The sequence below is a fragment of the Chrysochloris asiatica genome, unplaced genomic scaffold, assembly GCF_000296735.1.
Source record: "Chrysochloris asiatica unplaced genomic scaffold, ChrAsi1.0 scaffold00343, whole genome shotgun sequence".
Classification (NCBI taxonomy): Eukaryota; Metazoa; Chordata; class Mammalia; order Afrosoricida; family Chrysochloridae; genus Chrysochloris; species Chrysochloris asiatica.
In genome coordinates this window covers 1,053,737-1,062,651 of record NW_006408861.1, presented here as the reverse complement: position 1 = coordinate 1,062,651, position 8,915 = coordinate 1,053,737, and positions in this window count along the sequence as shown.

Below are 8,915 nucleotides of genomic sequence, written 5' to 3'. Positions count from 1 at the left end.
TCTTTTGAGTCACTGCATCTGTAGGTATATGTCAAGTTCATCAGATTGTATCAGCTCACTCTTTTTTTTTTTCCTCTTCTGTCTTATCCTGGTTGAGCTCTGATCATCCAGTCATCCGGTCCAGGTCATGTGAGTACCATTCCATAAGGTTTTTACTGCCTGATTTTTCAGAAGTACATTGCTAGGCCTTTCTTTTGAGTCACTTCTAGATGGACTCCATCCAACCTTTCTGTTAGCAGCTGAGTGTGTTAACCATAGTTTGTGCCACCTAGGACTCCCCATGAGAACATAAAGAAAATATAGAGTGAAGAATTGTGGAAAGCAGCCTGGGCCTATTTCCTGCTCCAAATTTGGGACTTTGCAGTAGACTGTCTCCCAGAGGTAGTCTCGCAATCTCTGCATGGCAGTCACAAGAAAAGAGCAAGGTTCAAGATAGTAACCTTGCCTAGGCGACCTTGGCTATTTTCTGTGTAAGCTCTGGCACAAGGTCTACAGCAGAGTATGCAGGTTGGAGAGTTTGCCAGGGTCATCAAGGAGAGGCCTTAGAGCAAGGAGCAGAAGGACAGCCATTCAAAGTGAAATTTGCACATGGACTCAGAAGGATCCACACCCAGGAGGGTTGGGATAAAGCTCTTCCAGTAGTGACCCTTAAGCCTTGCTTTGACAATATCTGGAGCAGCACTGAGAGTGGAGCCAGAGATGCTACCCCAATGCCAAGAGGGTTGGATGTCGCTCCAACTCAGATGCCATTTGGGGCAGGGAGATGCATGAGATGGTTGCTTATAAGACAGGAATATCTCTGACATGTGGAGTACCTATGGAAAGACAGAGCATATGCCTGAAAGAGTCTGATGATACACAGAAGAGGTATTCAGACTGATATCATGAAATGGTAAACATAAATGGAAATTTAAATTTCCCTCCATTATCAAAGGAAAAGGAGAGCAAGATGAGATCAGTCATAGGAAATAAAGTTACACTTGTATTTTGCACTTGAGAATCATAATATGCTGTCTTTTACCATCCTCCATCTAGATTTTAAAATATGTTACAAGTGAGGACCAAGTACTGGTAAGGGGATAACTCCGAGTCTGCATGGGATGGAATTTTCCCATTTAATAGTAACTTCAGCTCACAAAGAAAGACCACTTGTCTATACCAACACCATGCAGATTCTCTAATAGGGGGTTGATGGCTGCAGAACAAAGAAAGGCAGAGGAAGTGGTGGTATTCTAGCCCCCAGCAGGGATTCTGTGGACTTCACTGTTGAACAGACTGCAAATAATAATGTCTATCTACTCCAGCATTTTAATCTCAACAATAAGGAACTGTGGTGCAGAGAGGATATGAACCTAGTGCCTAATTCATAGCAGAGCTAGGATTTAAATACATGTTCTCTAATGTCCTGTTTGAAAAGATGGATTAGAAGGATAGAAGACCATTTGTTTTGAATTCATGGGTAAGCACCCTCACCCCAGGGCTCCTGCTACATCCTTGCTTACATCCTTGCTTGTTGGGAACAGGCCACCCAGATTGTCCTTCCCTGGTTGGATCAAAGGTAGGAAGAAATATGGTGGCAGCCTTGGCATACCAAAGAACTCTCGAGCTTAGGAGTCCCCTTGATTCCTTGGTCTCATCTAGAGGGGGCATCCTATTCATGTAATTACAACCTGTCGTTATGTGATGGCTTTCTTGCTAAGATGTTGAAAACTGTCACTCTATTTTAAATATTAGCAGAGTGGTGGACAGATTTCAGCAAAGCTTCCAGACTCAGACAGACTAGGACAAAAGGCTGGAGATCTGCTTCTGAGAATTAGCCAATGAAAACCCTATGGATCACAATAAAACATAGTCCAGTATAGTGCTAGATTGAAAGACACTCAAAATAAATAGTGGCCACAGCAAAGGACTCAAGCAGACCAATGATTGTGAAAGCAGTGCAAGACCAGGCAGCATTTTGATCATTTGTACATGTCACCATGCATCAGAGTTGACTTAACACAATGACAGCAACATTTATGTACAGATACTTCCCATTAAACATTGAAATTCTGTGGCACATTATTCAACATTAAAGGGGCAACATGCTCCTAAGGACAATGGCGAGAAAGGAGCCACAGGGAGGAAGTGGATGGCTGATGTTCCATGCAGGGGATTTCAATCATTAAGATGAAACAAAATGAATTGTTTGTTGAATGTAAAATTGATGATCTTTTCTGTACACCTTCACTCAATTCACAATAAAAAGTAAAATAAAAACAAAAAACATTGAGTTCTAAGTTACTGTTCTTGTGCCTTGCTCCTTGGACAAATAGCTTTTTGTAATTAATCATTACACACAACAGGATGATTCTTGACTGGTAAAACCATTTCGAACTCCAATGGGGAAGTTTCAGGTGAAGCACCTATCTAACTTATCCTAGATGGGAAATAAATGTTCAAACTTGTTCTTGAGACTTGAACACACACATAAAGTTAAGGGCATAGTGTAGTGGTTACAAGTCAAGCTGCTAACCTCAAGTTAGCCGTTCAAAACTACAAGTCAGGCTGCTAACCTCAAATCGGCAGTTCAAAACTACCAGCTCTTCCATGGGAGAAAGATGAGGCTTTCTGCTCCCATGAAGGTTTACAGCCTCAGAAACTCAGAACCAACTCCATAGCACATAACCACCAACTACCATTGCTGAGATTTCTGTGCTAACATGAGGGCAGATTACTCAATAAGCAAGGTAAGCATTAGTGTTTACTGACTAATTTATAGTAAATCGTTTCATATGGGTTTCTTACTGGATACTAGTTCCTGTTAGGGATTATAAACTTGAGAAAAGGCTTTGACTCTGTAGGAAGGTGCTGTGGGGTTGGGAGAGAGACCTTGCTACTGTTATTGTTAGGTGCCCTCAAGTAGGTTCTGACTCAGTGATCCTGTGTACAACAGAACAAGACCCTGCTTAGTCCTGCACTTGAGTCAATCCATCTCATTGAGGCTGTCTGCTCCTGTAAAGATTTACGGTCTCAAAAATTGTACATTGGGTTACTATGAGCCAGAGTCGACTGAATGGCATTGGTTTGGTGGCGGAAATGGTGGTTTGAACCTTCCCAGCAAAGTCATGTAAGAAAGGTCTGGTAATCTACTTTTTTTTTTTAATGATTTATTGTGAATTATGTGATACTTTACATGGGAGAACATTAGCTTCACCTTGATCCCATTGTATATCATTTCCTTGCCATGGTTACAATCCCCTCCATGCATCATCCACCAACCAAAGGGTATACCCTGCAAGCCTGCCCCCCGGTCGTCAGCACACAGCCCCTCTCCCTCTCTGGGTTCAAAGTCCCCAGCCGCTCCATCTCTCCACGTCATAGTCTTTGCCTCCATCTCTGGCATAACTGCTTCTCTGGGTAGAGTTCCGTTCTCCACTCTTCTCCTTTGATGGTCACAGGGACCTCCACTCCTAGACTGCAAAGTTAATCACTCCAATCCCTTTGCCACAAAATGTCTACCTTTATATTTCCAGCCCTTACAATCAGTCCTGATAACAATTATTCACTATTGTATCACAAGAGACCTAGCAGCATCTCCTTTCATCAGCCATGCCTAGACAGATTGTATACTGGTCAGTGGAGATTCTACCTTGCTCCATACCCTCTGGATCTAGGATCTCTCTTGAAAGCTTGTAAGCCAGTCACTTCTTGCCTCTGTAGCCCCATTCTGGGTAACCAATGCCCAAGTTGCCCATCCTTGTCTTCTCTGTGTGTGGAGGGGGTGGGAATGATCCTCGCTGTGAAGATTTGTTCCTTTTTTTGAGCTACTGCTTCCATAGGTGTAGGTCAAGTTCATCAAATTGTAGCAGATTATTCTTTTTTTCCTCTTCTTTCTTCTTCCGATTGAGCTCTGATCATCCAGTCATTGAAGCCAGGTCAAGTGGGTATTATCTGCAAGTGTGGGTGTACTTATGCATGTGTCCTCTCTTCTTATCAGCTGGACACTTCACTCTCCACTCTAGTCCTCTGTGGCTATGTCACTGACTCTGGGTCCAAGAGTCCCCTGGACTTGCCACACTGCTGGCCAACCAGATCTCCAGCCGGGTTCACAGCAGTTTATTGAGCATTGTAGGGCTTAGCTAGCAGCTTTATTGTTGCTTTTCCCTCACTTGCCCTTATCAGTGATGAATGTGGTCACCAATCAGAGTGGGTATTCCCATTGAGTCTTAGTCTTAGAAGCAGGTTTGCCCTGAGGGGACCTGACCACTTGCCTTGATATCTCCTGCATGAGCAACTTGCTGGTTCTTGTAGTAATCAGTCGATCTGCCTGTATTGTTTTGTATTTTTCCTGTCAGTCTTTCTTTCAAGAAGTATCTTCTGTTCTTCTGGTGGCTCCATTCCAGTCTACTTGTCCTTTCAAGTGGAAATTTCCCCTCAGAAGATTCTGAATGTTGTTCAGGATTCCATCTATGGTCTGTGTGATGCAGAAGCTCTTCAAGAAGCCTCCTTTAGTGGTCAAGTTGTAGCCCCATTTTAGGTATTCCAATCTGTTATAGGCAGAAAACTGACTTACAAGCTTTCTATGGTGATATTTCTGGCTATTCCTTTCTCTCCCACTCCAGTGTATATTTTATAATGGTATGCCAGGGAAACCAAGATTCGAAAGACAGCCAAACATCTTAACATTATTTCCCCCTTTTTCCCCATTCCATCCATGTCTCAATCTTTGTACTCCAGGGCCATGTTGTTCATACATAATGTATGCACGGTTGTGCACACATTATTATTTGCCTCTGTCCCACTTCAACTTCATATTCATCCTATTGAATTGCATTGTATTGCAATTATTACAATCCCCTCCATGCATCAACAAATAACCAAAGTATATATCGCACAGGCCTGCACCTCCTGTCTGTCAGCAAACAGCTCTTCTCCCTCCTTGAGTCCTCTGTCCCCAGCCACTCCATCTGTCCACACCATCATCTCTGGCTCCATGACTGGCCTCACTGCCTCTCTGGGTAGGGTCACACTTTCCGCTCTTTTTGCTTGATGGTCCCAGGGACCTCCACCCCTGGGCTGCAAAATCAATCACTCTCCTCTGTTTGCCAGGAAAAAAAAAAATTTGCCACTACATTTCTGACCCTTACAGTCAGTCCTGATGGCAGGTATTCACTGTTGTACCACAAGAGTCTTATCCCCATTTGCTTTTGTCAGCCCAGTCTCAACATATTGAAATCATTCAGTGGAGGTTCTGCCTACCCCTTCCCCATCTGGAACTAGGCTTCCTCTTGAGAGCATGTAAGCCAGTCACTTCTTGCCTTTACAGGTCCCCCACCCCATTTTGGGTCTGGGCAGTTTCCAGCCCCTTCAAGGTATTCCAGTCAGTTATAGGCTGAAGACAGGCTTACATGTTTTCTGTTGTGATGTTTCTGACTATTCCCCTCCCACCCCCCCAAGTGTCTATTTCACAATAGTAGGCAAGGGAAACCAAGATTCAAAAGACAGCCAAGCATCCTAGCATTATTCCCCTCTTTTTGCCTTTCAAGCCATGCCTCAATTCCTGCATCTTGAAGCCCTGTTAGTCCAAGGTTGTGCATACATCGTCCTTTACCTCTGTCCCACCTAGTCCATGTGAACCAGCCCAACTGTTCTCCCATCCTCCTTGTTCTTCTTTTTCCCTCCCCCTTCTTGTGTATTGCCAGTCCCCCCACACCAAGCACCCAGGCATTACTATGTCTATTCCCTACCCTATGTTCTTTCTTCTGCTCCCTTCCTCCCCTCCTCTCATCCCATACATTGCTGGTGATCAGCAATTATATCTACAGATTCTTTTTTTCCCGCCCTTTTGGATGGGTTATTTTTCTTAATCTTTTACAATAATGGTCTTATACAGTATTTCTCCTTTTGAGGACATTACAGCATAATGTCCTCAAGGTTCATCCATGTTATGTGATGGCTTGCAGCTTCCTTGTTGATCTTCAAGGTAGCATAGTATTCCATTGTGTGCATATACCATGGTTTGTTTATCCATTCTTCAATTGATGGGCATTTTGGTTGTCTCCATTTTTTTGCTATTGTAAATAGTGCTGCTATGAACATTGATGTGCATATATCTACTCATGTTATGGCTCATATTTCTTGTGTGTAAATACCAAGTAGAGGAATTGCTGGATCATAAGGTATTTCTATTTCCAACCTTCTGAGGAAATGTCATATTGCTTTCCAGAGTGGTTGGACCATTTTGCAGTCACTCCAACAATGTAGGAGGGTCCCAGTCTTTCTGCATCCTTGCCAGCATTTGTTGTCCTCTGCTTTTTTTTTCTTTGCTGTTAGTACTGGAGTGAGATGATATCTTGTTATTTTGATTTGCATTTCTCTGATGGCTAGTGATCGTGAACATTTCTTCATATGTCTGTTGGTTGCCTGGATCTCCTCCTTGGTGAAGTGTCTGTTCATGTCCTGTGCCCATTTATTAATTGGGTAATTTTTCTTTTTCTTGTAGAGGTGTTTTAGTTTTCTATATGCTTTAGAAATCAGTCCCTTATCTGATGGGTCACTGCAAAAGATTCTTTCCCCATTCTGTGGGTTCCCTTTTTACTCTCTTGGTGAAGTCTTCTGATGCATATAAGTTTTAAAATTTTTAGTATGTCCCACTCATCTATTTTGTCTACTTTTGTTTGTGTACTTTTAAAAATGTTTGGTAGTCTATATATGCCCTGAATTAGCACCCTCACATTTGTCCCTACTTTTTTCATTGATGACCTTCATAATTTTGGGATTCACATTTAGATCTTTAATCCATGCAGAGGTCGTTTTTGTATAGGGCGTGAGGTAAAGGTCTTGTTTCGTTCTTTTGCATATCACTTTCCAGTTCTGCCAGCACCATTTGTTAAAGTGACTATGTACTCACTATGCAATATGCCTAGGCACTTTATCAAAAATCATTTGGCTATATGTGGGTGGGTTAATTTCTGGATTCTTGATTCTGTTCCATTGATTAATATATCTTTCATTGTACGAGTACCTGGCTGTTTTGACCACTATAGCCATGTAGTAAATTTTGAAATCAGGAAGTGAGAGACCTCCAACCTTGTTCTTCTTAAGCAGTGCTTTACTTATCTTGGGTCTCTTTCCTTTCCATATAAAGTTAGTCATTGTCTTTTCCATCTATTTGAAGAATGTTGTAATCTGGTTTGGGAATGCATTATATGTGTAAATTACTTTGTGAAGTACTGACATTTTCATGATGTTGAGTCTTCCTATCCAGGAACATGGTATGTTCTTTCACTTTTGTAGGTCTCTTTTGGTTTCTTGTAGTAGTGTTTTGTAATTTTCCATGCATAGGTCCTTTGTTTCTCTGGTTACATTTATTCCTAAAAATTTCATCCTTTGAGCGGCTATTGTAAATGGTATTTCTTGCTGAATGTCCTTTTCAGCACTATCGTTGTTGCTATAGAGAAATCCAAGTGATTTTTTAATGTTGATGTTATATCCTGCCACTTTGCTGTATCTTCCAATGAGGTCCAGTAGCTTTTTTACCGAGTCTTTGGGGTTTTCTATGTATAGGATCATATTGTCTGCAAATAAAGAGAGTTTTACTGCCTCTTTGCCAATTTGGATGCCTTTAATTTCTCTATCATGCTGTATGGCTCTGGCTAAAACTTTCAATACAGTATTGAATAGGAGTGGTGACAAAGGACCTCCTACTTAGTTCCTATTCTCAGGGGGAAGGCTTTCACTTTCTCTCCATTGAGAGTGGTGTAGGCTGTTGGTTTACTATATATGTTCTTGATTATGTTGAGGAAATTCCCTTCAATTCCTACTTCGTTGAGTGTTTTTATCAGGAATGGATGTTGGATTTTGTCAAATGTCTTTTCTGTATCAGTTGATATGATCATGTGGTTCTTTTCCTTTTTCTTATTTGTATAGTGGATTGTGTTGATTGTTTTTCTAATGTTGGACCCTCCTTGCATTCCTTTCATGAAACTCACTTGGTCATGATACATTACTTTTTTTGATATGCTGTTGGATCCGTTGGCTAGGATTTTGTTAAGAATTCTTGCGTCTCTGTTCATGAGGGATATTAGATTATAGTTTTCTTTTTTAGTGACGTCCTCCCTGGTTTTGGGATGAGGATTATGCTTGCTTCATAAAAAGTATTAGGGACCCCCCCAAAACTGAGACTCGGTGGAAATGCATGCTCGGATTCGTATACACACGCATCACTGTTGGGTAGAAATGGGGTAAAGGCAGCAATAAAGCAGTAAGCTAAGCCTCACAATATTCAGAGGGCTTCTGTGGACCTGGTTGGGGACCTGGTTGGCAAGCAGTGCCAGGAGACCCAAGGACTCCGGGGCCCAGAGTCAGTGACGTGGCTACTGAGGACTCAAGTGGAGAATGGAGCTGCCGGCTGATGGGAAGAGGGGACATGTGCACAAGAACACCCACACTTGCAGATGACACCCACGTGACCGGGACTGGATGACTGGATGATCGGAGCTCAACCAGGAGAAGAAAGAAGGGGGAGAGGGTGGGGAAGAAGATTGAGCTGATTCAAGCTGATGACCTTGACCATGAATACAAGTGTAGTGACACAAAAGAGGCGATAAATCCTTACATCAAGAAACATTCCCACCCCCTCCACACACAGAGTAGACATAGAGGGCAACTTGGACATTGGATACCCAAATGGGGAGGGAGGGATTACAAAGGCAAGAAGTAACTGGCTTACAAGGCTTCAAGAGGGAACCTAGAGCTAGGGGGCATGGAGGAAGGCAGAATCACCAGTGAGTATTATCCAATTTGTCTAGGTGGAGCTGATGAAATGAAATACACATGGGTAACGTGTGATACTGTAGCGAATAATGGTTATCAAGACGGACTGTGAGTGTTGGAAATGCAAGGGTAGATGTTTTGTAGCAAGGAAGAGAGCG